Source organism: Oncorhynchus mykiss, chromosome 22 (genome assembly GCF_013265735.2).
Source record: "Oncorhynchus mykiss isolate Arlee chromosome 22, USDA_OmykA_1.1, whole genome shotgun sequence".
Lineage (NCBI taxonomy): Eukaryota > Metazoa > Chordata > Actinopteri > Salmoniformes > Salmonidae > Oncorhynchus > Oncorhynchus mykiss.
In genome coordinates, this window is record NC_048586.1 from 27,648,777 (window position 1) to 27,662,946 (window position 14,170).

The following is a 14,170-nucleotide window of genomic DNA, read 5'->3' on the forward strand; positions in this document are numbered from 1 at the left end:
TCCGTCTGTTTTCGGGTCCTCCCATGTAATTCTTGTTGCGCAGATGGAAACATTGCACTGCGCTCTGAGTCACTCGAATGGTTGCCGAACTGCAGGTACTCATCCAGCTATTTCCCTCTCTGAAATATTTTCGGGATAGAATGGAATTGGAAATGTTCGGTTGATTATGACAAGAATTCATCCACCTGCGCTCGGCAAGGTTCATACTTTCAACTTTCCGTATCTACAATGCAATATTTTAAAGGTGGAGTTGTGTTGTATAATGCGGAATGCCTGGATACAGCCCTTAACTGTGGTATATTGGCCATAGATCCCAGAGGTGCCTTATTGCAATTATAAACTGGTTCCCAACATAATTAGAATAGTAAAAATATGTTTTTTTTTGTCAAATCCGTGGTATACAGTCTGATATACCACAGCTTTCAGAAAATCAGCATTCAGGGCTCGAACAACCTGGTTTATAATTCATCTTTTTAACACCCAAATCCATGCATCCAAAATTAACAAGAGCACAAATGTATGGTGACATTTTTTTTAAATGATCTGAAAATAGACAAATCAGATGCATATATGCACTTCTTTGCCTCAGTCAGAACACAAAAAGCCAGGGAAGACTTTCGGATTAGAAAAATAGTTATTTGCAATATAAACATATTTTATAAAGTATACATTTAAATGAAGAGCCTCTAAACTGGGTTAAAACTGTATTACTGTCCTGAGGTTACCATAGAGTTAATAACAATGGATTCTCCCAGAAAGTTTCCAGGTGATAAAATGTATCAAGGCTAGCATATGGGAAAATAATCATCTCAGTTTGCACCACTCTGGTGGAATGCGATGTATAGATTCTTTGAACTTGTTGTTCACATATATGATCCGGATCCATGCTATAGTAGCGGGTCCAAGATCCAGGACCAGAGTACCAGGTATTGTAATGAGTCAGCATGGAACTTTTTTGCCCATTGTAAACAAGCTACCTAGCTAGCTCACTAACATCATGTAGAATGTGCGGCTTGCTAATCGCACCCTGAAACTGTTATTTTCAGGTCTAGTGAAGCAAAACATGTTCTGTAGAATTCTCACTAATGCTCCAGGAAACTGAACCAGTGTACCAAATTTCATATGTGAAAACGCCCTTACTGTCAAGGAGGGAATCAGGGGAACTTGGAACTGGCTACTCTGGTAGTAGGTCGTCTCCCAACTCTTCATCAGCAAAGTCGTCATCCTCTATGTGCTTCTTGGATGCAGTCTTTGGTGGATCCACATAGGAGGCATCTACACAGACACAAACACATTCGGTTACTATTGATCATCATATTGCACACATGATCACTCGCCATATGTGGCAACTGTGTACCACACTCCCTGCAGATACTGTGGGGTGTCCACAGTGACACCCACGTTAGAACTCGACTGTAAGTGAAATGTATAAACTATCGTAGCAGCACAGACTAAAAATATTGTAAGGGGAACACAAGACCAATCCCCTGAAAATAAATGTTTGGAAAGAGAGGGTAAGTTACTTCATGAAGGTGACAGCTGTGTTAGTGCTGACAGAGAGGTAGAGTGTGTGGTCTATGGTCCACTGCCTATAGACAGATGGATGGCATACTGCTTCTCTCTATATAAGTCTGTCTGTTTAGTCTGGGCCTCTGTCATGCTTCTGTCCACAAGGTGTTAAGATGGATCAGGGGCCTGACGTGAAAATGATGGCAAAGAGGAAATAGTTGGAACACCATTGAAAGACTGCGGTAGATCTGTACAATGGAAGACAAAAAACCTACACTGCAAGTCTTCACTGTTGAAAGTGGGGGGCAGTGTGTGTGTCTCATTTTTGTCTCACTGGCTGCTGGCCTCGTAGGGTTCATTGGTGCCAGCCAGTGCCTTCATCTGGGCTCTCAGCCTTGGCTCTGGTGCCATGGCTGCGGTGCCCACTGTCTGAGAAAACACAGGCACAGGATGAACCTGCTTGCCTACTGTTGGAACTGGCCCCTTCAATACCCTGTAACTGCATGGATCACATTTAGCAATGATTGTTACACTCTGTTAGAGAGGGATAAACAATGAGAGGCTGTTTAATACCACATGCTTCTCTGTCCTCTGTGTGTGTTTGAGAGAAAGGAGGGAGAGGGAATGTGTGGCAGCTCTAGGCTCAGATGATGGGTCCGTATGGCGGTCCAGAAAAGTGGGGGACAGGCAAGAGACACTCACATCTGGCAACCAGGTAGTCATGGAAACAACTCCAACCACAAAAACAGGAAGAGGAGGAGGCCCAATATTCCGTTGGCCCTCACAATCCTCAAATCACAGCCTTTCAAAGGCCTCACTCACAAAAAAAAATGCAGTGAGATTCAGTGGAAAAGCGGCCCCTTTTTCGGCCTCAAAACGGAGAAAAAAAATGTACTGCACATACCTTGAGTGTCTAGCTATGTATTTCCCTGTCAAAGGGTCAGCTGTCAACTGTTGGTGCGATCAGACCTCCCTGCGCAAGAAGAGGATCAGCTTACACATTTAGATTAAAGGGAACCATTGATTTGGAAGTGTCTGAGAAGTGCTTTTAAATCATACTAGATCCTCAGTTACAGAGTAGTTATAAGTAGATGACTTTGCTGAAGTAAAATAACCGTAATAACAACCCCAGTTTTTAATAACGACCACTCCAAAATGTGCGTGTACAAGCACTGTGTATTCAGAGTTAGTAGTCAAGAGGGTCAAAAGAGGGGAAACTCTTAGGGGTGTATGCAAGAAGGGAGGTTCTCTCATATCGGAGAGCATTTTCAGCTCTCTTTGCAATGTGATCAGTGCAAACATTCTCTTGAGGTGGCGAGTTACAGGAGGGAGTCATTCCTGGCATACATAGCTAACAGCAGCCTGCTAGAAGACTTCTGGGACGCTGTGAATTGGGAATGTGGAGCTAGACTGTAGTTCAGTCATTGAATTTGAGAATTAAAATGTTGGTGTTTCTTTTTCTAACATACTGGAAAACTTTCATTCCTTCACTTTTACCTAAACAGTTACTTTATACCTTAACACTGTCACCTGGCTTAGTGTATTTGACAAACAACAACAAAAAATTATGTAGTCATTACTTTCATTAGAAATGGAGTAAAGTAATGCGTGCCTTTTTCAAATTGGGTAGCATTATTACAATTACTTTGTCAAACAACGCGTGCGTAACTTTCAGAATCATATCTCTACCGGGCGTGTTTCCATGATCCGATCTCCACTTGTTTCCTCATTTAGCTCGAGGGAGCGGAGAAATTAGGGTGTTTGGAGAAATGTCATGACAGCTGCTGTCCATAGAAATGTATAGGAGGGTGCATCTCTGATCTTTACCATTGATCGCTACTGTGATAGCAAAGCCCACAGAGGGCTTCCCCCATCTAGTGGCAAGTGTGCCCTCTATACATCTCTGAGTCCGTGTACGTGTGGTCTATAACCAGTACTGGCAGCTCGAGAGAGATTTTGAATGAAAAGATAGGAAATCTGTACAGATGTTTGGCTTAGAGTATATATGGCTAATTAAGTAGCCCATGAGATAGCGCAGAACTTGTAGACTATCATAGGAAAGCAGTGCCACAGATGAGACATTGTTGATCAAACCTGAGTTAGTAAGTAGCCTGTTTGGTAGAGCGCGCAGCTTGCCATGCTCCCTCCAGCTGTCAAACAAACAGATATTTTTCATAAAAGTAACACAAATAAATAACGCCTTACTTTCCACACACACTAATATTGTAGTGTGTGTTAAATGTAATGACTACTAACTATTTTAAAGTAACTAATCCCAACACAGCAGAGGACTGTGTTTAGGCCTGGGATGAAAGAGAGAACAGATCCAGAAGACAGACGTGGAAAGAGAAAAGGAAGACAGAAGAGTGACAGGGAAGAACAAGGATAGTTTAAAGGATCAAGCTAGAGCAGCATGAAGCGAGCGCAAAGGGAATTTAAAATGACAGTTGGAGAGTAAATCGTGTGGTGTGTCTTTGTGTGAAGGGTTAGCACACTGTTCGTGTAAATCTAATGAGGATCCTAATAAAACACCAAATGCCAGACCAATCTGCCACACACACACAAAGTGTACCAGTGTCCTGCTCATCTGCTTTGTTATCCATCTCTGAAGGGCCATGAGAGAATAAAAAAGAGGAGTAAATGACTGAAAGACTAAGCTTGTGTAAACAGTTGTACAATTCCACTTCACTACCGAGTGCTGATGGAGGATTAGCTGTGTTTTTTGAAGAACATGGCATGATAATTATTGCTTCAACACTGAAAACATCAGCACGTATACTGCCTACTGTAGAACTAAGCCATTACTATTATAACATAAAATGGCAGAGCATATCTAGTGTAGGAAACCACAATAACTAGTCTGGTCATGGACAAATTTCAGAGATTCTTTGGGCAAGTAGTATGTAGTCAAATCAAAAGCCTTCGACCCTTTATGTGCCAATGACAATGACGGGTTCGTAGTAATAATTGTTTTCCCATGGTCACGCCAGAATAACAATGTTGTTTTAACTTGTTCTAGTTAGTACAGAAAAGTAACAGCTGGATTAAAAGTATTGGAAAGGGGCACATACTGTATCTACACAGAGAAGTTTTGTACCGATGGCCTTCATAGGTGGGGTGCGGACCGGGTCAGAAGTACCCCTTGTCGAAACACACCCAGGTACAACAGTGGGGCAAAGAGCGATTTAGAAAAGGTTCATTGAATAGGTAGGAAAGGGTTACTATCAGAAGAGAAACTCCGGGTCAGAGGTCAGAGATGTAATGGAAATGTATTGGGTTAGGATTAGCAACAGTGGGATTAGACAGATAAACATCATGTCATACTGAAAGTCTGAAACAGCTCTTTTTCTATTACTATCTAACGTCTATTCGGACCAATGCCTTCTTAGGCGGGGTGCGGACAGGTTTCGGGGTGCCCAATTTCAAGACAGCAGTGAAGAGAAAATAGATAATTTGTTAAATGAATTTTTGTGAGTGATTACAATCCAAATATAACTAAACAGAGTTGGAAATGTGTGTCGACATATGGAGGTGTTCAGGGTCCTGTTGTAGCCGGGTCAATCACCACTGCTGGCGCTGCCCTCTCTCCGGGCCCCTCTAGCACTGCCCTCCCTTGGCGACTTAACCCGCTAGAATGGAGAGAGTGAGAGATGTCTCTGTTCAAATCCACCATCAACCAAAACAACAACACAGACACTCTGATTTATCCAACTGTTTGTTGGTTTCTATAGTGAAAACAAAGAGACTTGCAGAGAGCAAAAACAGCCACAGACATTAGAGTTGATCATGTCAGCAAAGCCTGGGCCAGTTAACAACAGAGCAGGAATGAGAGATTCGCTCCTTAGAAGGACCGTTCTGATCCAAGAAAATCTCAGTGCCGATTTAGGAGCAGATGGTTCTGATTCAGTGAGATGTCGGTATTCTCTGTCTGTTTTACGTAGGAAAGACGCAGTGAAGCCAAAGTCTCCAGTGGCCTCAAATGGTGTTGTGTCACTGTCAGTAGCCTTAGACAAGAGTGTAGTGAGTAAGTAGAGTACCTGATCTCTGATCTCCATCTTCTCCACCCTCTTCAGTTTGGTGGCGTAGTCCTGGACCTCTTTCAGACCCATGTCTGTGCACAGCCTCACCAGAAAACCCAGGCCTGTAGGGGGACATGGGGAAAAACACACACCCATAGATCAGCATCAATACATCATTGTTTATAAACCTTTACATTAGAGAAGTAATGCTGATTGGACAAGAAGGGATTGGGTGGATTACATTCAACGGTTTCCAGGAATTTCCGGTGGATATCTTTGTAAGTCTCCGGGGCTTTCTGGAAGTTTCCTGAGGATGAAGGAACAAGGAGCAGCAGTGTTCAGGTTATTGCACATGGGATTATTTCTCTATTGGTAAGGGTGATATTCATTCTGACAAAATGTTTTTATTTACATAATAACTCACTTTGACGTGGATGATAAACTCACCATTTCTCTTGTAGCAGCTGGTCACCATAAACTGCCACTTCACTTGAGTTCGCCTGAAACCACATGACAAGTTATCACTACTGCAGGGGCATGATACAACATTACTTTTGTCACCAGGCTATTGGGCAGATATGCCGGAATAGAAGCACAACAAACAAAGCATATCACTTGTTAAATTATGATGTAAAAACTCAAGACACATACAGAGCAATATTATGGTGAGATGAGGACTACAGACTCACTGGATTAGTGTGGCTCTCTCAAAGTACTGGACGGCCTTCTCACAGAACTGAGTGTCAATGTAGTAGGCCCCCAGCCACTCAATAACATCAATGTTGGAGGGGGAATACCTCAAGGATAGAACAAGAACAAAGACCATGGAGACATTTCAGATTTCACCCAGTCTTCATGCGACTGATTTTTGTAATCAACTACAGGAGTTCCTACAATTTAGACTTGTGAATCAAAATAATACAGATACACTGTGATACGCTTTGAAACTTAGAAGTATATCATGATTATCTGATGATAGAAAGTCCCAGTACTGCGTTGAGAGAGACTGACCTCGTAGTAGTACTGGAAGGCCTTAAACTTGTCTCCCTCGCTGTCGTAGAGCTCTCCCAGTTCGGCCATCACCTGGGGGTCTGTGGGTGTCACACGGATCAGCTGCAGCAGCCACTCTATGGTCTGATGGGGGTCCTCCAACATCTCAAAGCTGAGCTGCAGTCAAGGATCACATATACGCAAAACATGTAGCCTTCTATACAGTGCCTTGCGAAAGTATTCAGCCCCCTTGAACTTTGCGACCTTTTGCCACATTTCAGGCTTCAAACATAAAGATATAAAACTGTATTTTTTTGTGAAGAATCAACAACAAGTGGGACACAATCATGAAGTGGAACGACATTTATTGGATATTTCAAACTTTTTTAACAAATCAAAAACTTAAAAATTGGGCGTGCAAAATTATTCAGCCCCTTTACTTTCAGTGCAGCAAACTCTCTCCAGAAGTTCAGTGAGGATCTCTGAATGATCCAATGTTGACCTAAATGACTAATGATGATAAATACAATCCACCTGTGTGTAATCAAGTCTCCGTATAAATGCACCTGCACTGTGATAGTCTCAGAGGTCCGTTAAAAGCGCAGAGAGCATCATGAAGAACAAGGAACACACCAGGCAGGTCCGAGATACTGTTGTGAAGAAGTTTAAAGCCGGATTTGGATACAAAAAGATTTCCCAAGCTTTAAACATCCCAAGGAGCACTGTGCAAGCGATAATATTGAAATGGAAGGAGTATCAGACCACTGCAAATCTACCAAGACCTGGCCATCCCTCTAAACTTTCAGCTCATACAAGGAGAAGACTGATCAGAGATGTAGCCAAGAGGCCCATGATCACTCTGGATGAACTGCAGAGACCTACAGCTGAGGTGGGAGACGCTGTCAATAGGACAACAATCAGTCGTATATTGCACAAATCTGGCCTTTATGGAAGACTGGCAAGAAGAAAGCCATTTCTTAAAGACGTCCATAAAAAGTGTTGTTTAAAGTTTGCCACAAGCCACCTGGGAGACACACCAAACATGTGGAAGAAGGTGCTCTGGTCAGATGAAACCAAAATTGAACTTTTGGCAACAATGCAAAATGTAATGTTTGGCGTAAAAGCAACACAGCTGAACACACCATCCCCACTGTCAAACATGGTGGTGGCAGCATCATGGTTTGGGCCTGCTTTTCTTCAGCAGGGACAGGGAAGATGGTTAAAATTGATGGGAAGATGGATGGAGCCAAATACAGGACCATTCTGGAAGAAAACCTGATGGAGTCTGCAAAAGACCTGAGACTGGGACGGAGATTTGTCTTCCAACAAGAAGATGATCCAAAACATAAAGCAAAATCTACAATGGAATGGTTCAAAAATAAACCTATCCAGGTGTTAGAATGGCCAAGTCAAAGTCCAGACCTGAATCCAATCAAGAATCTGTGGAAAGAACTGAAAACTGCTGTTCACAAATGCTCTCCATCCAACCACACTGAGCTCGAGCTGTTTTGCAAGGAGGAATGGGAAAAAAATTCAGTCTCTCGATGTGCAAAACTGATAGAGACATACCCCAAGCGACTTACAGCTGTAATCGCAGCAAAAGGTGGCGCTACAAAGTATTATTAACTTAAGGGGGCTGAATAATTTTGCACGCCCAATTTTTCAGTTTTTGATTTGTTAAAAAAGTTTGAAATATCCAATAAATGTCGTTCCACTTCATGATTGTGTCCCAATTGTTGTTGATTCTTCACAAAAAAATACAGTTTTATATCTTTGTTTGAAGCCTGAAATGTGGCAAAAGGTCGCAAAGTTCAAGGGGGCCGAATACTTTCGCAAGGCACTGTATATTATAATAACGCTCTAAGTTGTAGACAAGCACTCCTTAAATAACATTGTTTTTAGGCAATGCTCAAAGACCCAGTATTCTGTGAGGATACAGATCGGCAAGCTGACACATGACATGAGCGCTGTTCCTCAGGATGGCTTTGAGCTTCAGGAAACAGTCTAGAGACTCCTCCAGATGCCCCAGACGCTTATAGGTCAGACCTGAGGAAAAAGCACATTCTGTGGGAAAAGGAAGACTACTGCGCAAGATTAATAATAGCATATTAAACAGATCCCTGAGCTCCCAATGATCTTGCGGAGTCCTGACTGTTATATTTACCCAGGTTATATACAGTAGGGCCTCAGTGCAGGACAAGTCGTTCCGGAGAGCCTCCTTTTAGAACTCTGTAGCCTTCTCATAGTCCTTCTTCACAAACACTGTATCGTCCTTGTTGATGAGCGCCGCTGGGTTGTAGCGGTCGGCCGTCATGGCCAGGTCAGTATAGTGGTCAGCCTGGTCATAGTCCTTCTTGTGATGAGTCAGAGCTAATCTCACCAAGAGATCTACATATGCCATACAGTTCAAGGAAGTACGCCAATGATGATTGAACATAGGAGTATTTCCCTAATATGACTATATAATATTGATAATCAGAATGAGAGGGTCTTACCAGGAAGTAGAGGAAGGAGAGCTTCGTGGCTGGAGCACTCTTCACTCTGCTGTCTTTCTTCTCAAACGTCTTCAGAGTCTCCTCAGCCTGTGGAAGGAACCCAATCACTTAGCATCACTATAACATTTACACACTCATATAGCATACAAACAAACACACACCTCACAACATCTGACAAGGGCATTACACATATACTCATTTGTTTGTAACACATACCTCGAGCTTAAGAGCCATGGAGAAAAGGAAAAAAAAACACATGGAGGGAGTGAAGAGGAGAAAAGCTGTGGTGAAACAGCCGAAGGGAGAAACTGATACATAGACAGAAAATACAGCGTATACACATACAGCCAGGATGGAGTGAAAAGGGGAAAAATGCTATTTCCTTCATGTGGTACAAGGGAAGACTGTTCACAGTCGGTGACACACACCAACCTGGTTGAAGTCCCTCGGTCTCAGGTAGGTGATGGCTTTGGTGATCTCTAGGTCGTTTTACTGGAAACTCTTCACCATGTTGACACACCTACAGAAACAACCACACAGAGTATTGCCATTACTGTACCAAGGGGACGACAGGCCACATTTACCCTGTATTGCCCTCTAGTGTTGAGGTTTGGAAAAACAATAGTCAAATCCAGCAGCGAATGTTGGGGAGATGAGCTTGGCTGATGTCATGATGAATTTCTCAGCCAGGGCTTTCCTGCAGTCAAGAGAACAGATTCCAATGGCCAAATACAATGACTGAAACATTTCATACAGATGAACAGTGATGTTTTGTATAATGTATAAATAAGACTGTTACCGTTCTCTCTCCATCTGGTGAAGCTTGTCATTCTTGATGGCTTCAAACACCAGGTTGGCATGGGTGTCATCCTGAAAACAAATCTAACGTGGATGACTTGAGAAGCATAACATGCAGTAAGTGATTCGGTCACTCATCTGTAGAATAGTTTTTTATTTCTGCTGCATGCTTGCGTTCAGTTTTCCAAATATATCTGTTAGATAGGCAGAGACACATTTTATTTTCATTGCACAGAAAGTGTAAGTCTGTTTAAATTTTTTTTTAAAGTTGTATCCATGGCGAATGACAACAGTTTCTCTCTCAATTCGAAAAATCTTTCCAACACTCCCCCCCCCCCCCCCCCCCCCCCGATAACCACCAAGCCTCGGTATGAAATAGAACATTGTCATGATCTGATAGTTTTGCGAACAGGCGTGTCCGATTTAGTTTACAACCGCACTTACCTGTACTGCATATGTCCGAGATCTGCGCTCAGCTCTTCTGCCGCCCGTTGCTCTCGGTGTATCTATTATAGCTCAGTCGGTGTATCATACAATGCGTTCACATGGCAGAGGGAGACACATTCATAACTAGAGTGCAGAGGCCTGCCCGCCGTCCGGTGATAGATGGAGCACCATCTGTGCAAAAGCCCACCATTCGATCCCATGGAATCTGTTTTTCGTCAATATAGCCACGCACCCCTTGTACTGTTTCATGCTCGAGAATCTTGAGACAGAACAATATGTCCTCGTGAATAGCATCCCCCGACATGTAGTGAACATAAGTCAATGGGTCTCGGCCCTCACAGCTTACGTTCATTTAGAGGGCATAAGGTGAGGAGTTTGAGTCCATCAGTCAAGAGTTTCCTCCTGATTGCTAGCTATAGCATCAGTGTTTTCTGACAAAGGTATTGAGTTTCTGTGCCTCTGCCTCTCCACACATTGTTTTCACCATATCAGTCTCTGCAATAGCGTGTGGTTTTATATCGTACTGGGCTTAGCCATTCACTGTGGGAATGAATCAAGTCCAACCGTCAAGTGCGACCATTTCCCCGATCTAAGTGTGCTCTCTGGTTTTTACTTTTAGATTTTAATTTGTATTAAGGTTAACCACATTTAAATGATTTTGAGAGACAAGATGATATTATAATATTTTTATTTTTTTACAAGGATTTTGGAAATTCTCAAATGGGGTCGCGACCCCTCGTTTGGGAACCGCTGATCTAAGGACTGTAATAACAATGGTAGAAATAACGATGTTAGAGGTAAAGCATTACACATTCCTGAGTCTGTGATGTCTCTAAGTCATTCTGTACAGGTAAGAGGCAGGGGTACAGTACACTGACCAACTGTAGGACTCCACAGCTGTGCGCCAGGCAGCTCTCCTCTATCAGGTCATTCACCTTCTTCTTCAGGATTTTCACCTTCTTATCTGGCCTGGAGAAGCTGGTCCTTTGGACTGACCCAGTGGGTCAAATGCAGAACCTGAAAATATAAGAAACAGGTTTTGATATCACATTCTATTCTTGTGGTCTCCAATAAACTAGTGAATGTGGCCAACACACAGCCCTCTCCCTCCCTGGTAAACTCCCCTCTGGTCATGGCTGAAGAGTAGCCTGCTGTTCTGACTGCAGTCATGCTGTATGCCTAGCTGCACCGAAATAAAGTTCCTCGTTAGTCGTCTTATCCCACAGTCTGTTGACTGACGCTACGATACCAGTGTTACATGCGTCTGTTCACGAGATATTAGAATCCACCCACTGAGGACAGACGTCAATTCAACATATATTCCACGTTAGTTCAACGTCATAGAAAGGATGTGTAAATGAAGTTGATTCAACCAGTGTGTGCCCAGTGGGCAGTAGGAAAACCAGAGGAACTGAATACGGATGCTCACACCTGTACAGCTCCAGTCATGGGTCTGCCCATAGATGAGGCCATTTGCATCCTAGACTGCAAGTCACAGCATTAACTGATTTACAAATTAGAACATGCATTTATGCAATAGCGTGTGTTTTTAAAAAAAGAAGATAAACCCCCATCAACTCATTACTAAATAATCAGATTACTTTTTACAGACAAGGTATTGTCTCTAAAAACGTATTTAAAATCATGGCTGTATGTGTTCAGGTGTTTGCTATATAACCCTGTCTCAACACGTAGCTAACATTTAACCTCATCACCTCACTTGCTAGCAAGTATACCATGACTCGAGCTCTCACCTTCAGAAGTCTACACTCACTGCCAAACCTTGTTCTTGAAATCTCAAAACATTCTCAAATGCAATAAAATACTCCTATATCTTCTAAATTGACAATGGCTCTATGTGCCTTCTTTTCATTCATCTGTGAACAATTTGATTGCATCCCGTACTTAGAATCACAGTACCAAAATGAAATCTCAAACCTACTTTATAAAAAGCGAACGTAGCTAGTCAATCAAGCAACTCTAGCCCAGATGTTAGTTTCATATCCAAAATAAAAGTCTAGAGCTTGTTTTAGAACTGCATTCAATAACGACATTACACCTGTAGATGACGTAGCCTAGGCTTGGGCCTTCAGCAAATTACTTGTGTGAGAATGATAAAGAGCCTTGTCTAGAATAACCACCTGAGCTGCAAAATAGAAAGTAAATATGATGTAGGCTAGGCCTATTATGCTATCTAAATATGCCATGCTGTGTGTGTTATTTAATGGGCATAATTGCATCATTTATTTTTATAGCTGCGTGGGGCTACTGTGGTGATCATGTAACCTAACGAAACACATTTTTTCCAGTATTTGGGAGAACAGACGGTAGGCCTTTTGACTGTTGTATTAGTGAATTCCCCTCTGTATGTAGGCTTGTTATAGGCATTTGATTGGACAACCCCATCACGCAGAAGCTACAGTGGCTTGCAAAAGTATTCACCCCCCTTGGTATTTTTCCTATTTTGTTGCCTTACAACCTGGAATTAAAATAGATTTGTTGGGGGTTTGTATCATTTGATTTACACAACATGCCTTTTCTGATTTGAAGATTTAAAATATTTTTGATTGTGAAACAAACCAGAAATAAGACAAAAAACAGAAAACTATTCACTCCCCCCAAAGTCAATACTTTGTAGAGACACCTTTGGCAGCAATTACAGCTGCAAGTCTCTTGAGTTATGTCTCTATAAGCTTGGCACATCTAGCCACTGGGATTTTTGCCCATTCTTCAAGGCAAAACTGCTCCAGATCCTTCAAGTTGGATGGGTTCCGCTGGTGTACAGCAATCTTTAAGTCATGCCACAGATTCTCAATTGGATTGAGGCCTGGACTTTGACTAGGCCATTCCAAGACATTTAAATGTTTCCCCTTAAACCACTCAAGTGTTGCTTTATCAGTATGCTTAGGGTCATTGTCCTGCTCGAAGGTGAACCTCCGTCTCAGTCTTACATTTTTGGAAGACTGAAACAGGTTTCATTCAAGAATTTCCTTGTATTTAGCGCCATCCATCATTCCTTAAATTCTGACCAGTTTCCCAGTCCCTGCAGATGAAAAACTTGTTCTCGGGGTGATGGGTTTGCGCCAGTCATAGCATTTTTCTTGATGGCCAAAAAGCTCAATTTTAGTCTTATCTGACCAGAGTACCTTCTTCCATATGTTTGGGGAGTCTCCCACATGCCTTTTGGCAAACACCCAACATGTTTGCTTATTTTTATCTTTAAGGAATGGCTTTTTTCTGGCCACTCTTCCGTAAAGCACAGCTCTGTGGAGTGTACGGCTTAAAGGGGTCCTATGGACAGATACTCCAGTCTCCACTGTGGAGCTTTGCAGTTCCTTCAGGGTTATCTTTGGTCTCTTTGTTGCCTCTCTGATTAATGCCCTCCTTGCCTGGTCCGTGAGTTTTGGTGGGCGGCCCTCTCTTGGCAGGTTGGTTGTGGTGCCATATTCTTAAAATGTTTTAATAATGGATTTAATGGGGCTCTGTGGGATGTTCAAAGTTTCTGATATTTTTTTATAACCCAACCCTGATCTGTACTTCTCCACAACTTTGTTTCTGACCTGAGCTCCTTGGTCTTCATGGTGTCGCTTGCTTGGTGGTGCCTCTTGCTTTGTGGTGTTGCAGACTCTGGGACCCTTTCAGAACAGGTATATACAGTGCCTTGCGAAAGTATTCGGCCCCCTTGAACTTTGCGACCTTTTGCCATATTTCAGGCTTCAAACATAAAGATATAAAACTGTATTTTTTTGTGAAGAATCAACAACAAGTGGGACACAATCATGAAGTGGAACGACATTTATTGGATATTTCAAACTTTTTTAACAAATCAAAAACTGAAAAATTGGGCGTGCAAAATTATTCAGCCCCTTTACTTTCAGTGCAGCAAACTCTCTCCAGAAGTTCAGTGAGGAT

At 42.4% G+C, this 14,170-nt stretch overlaps 1 pseudogene; it reads right to left on the bottom strand.

Moving 5' to 3' along the window:
- Positions 1-457: 457 nt before the first annotated feature.
- LOC110502081 lies at positions 458-13,838 on the bottom strand (annotated as a pseudogene).
- Between the last annotated feature and the right edge of the window lie 332 nt (positions 13,839-14,170).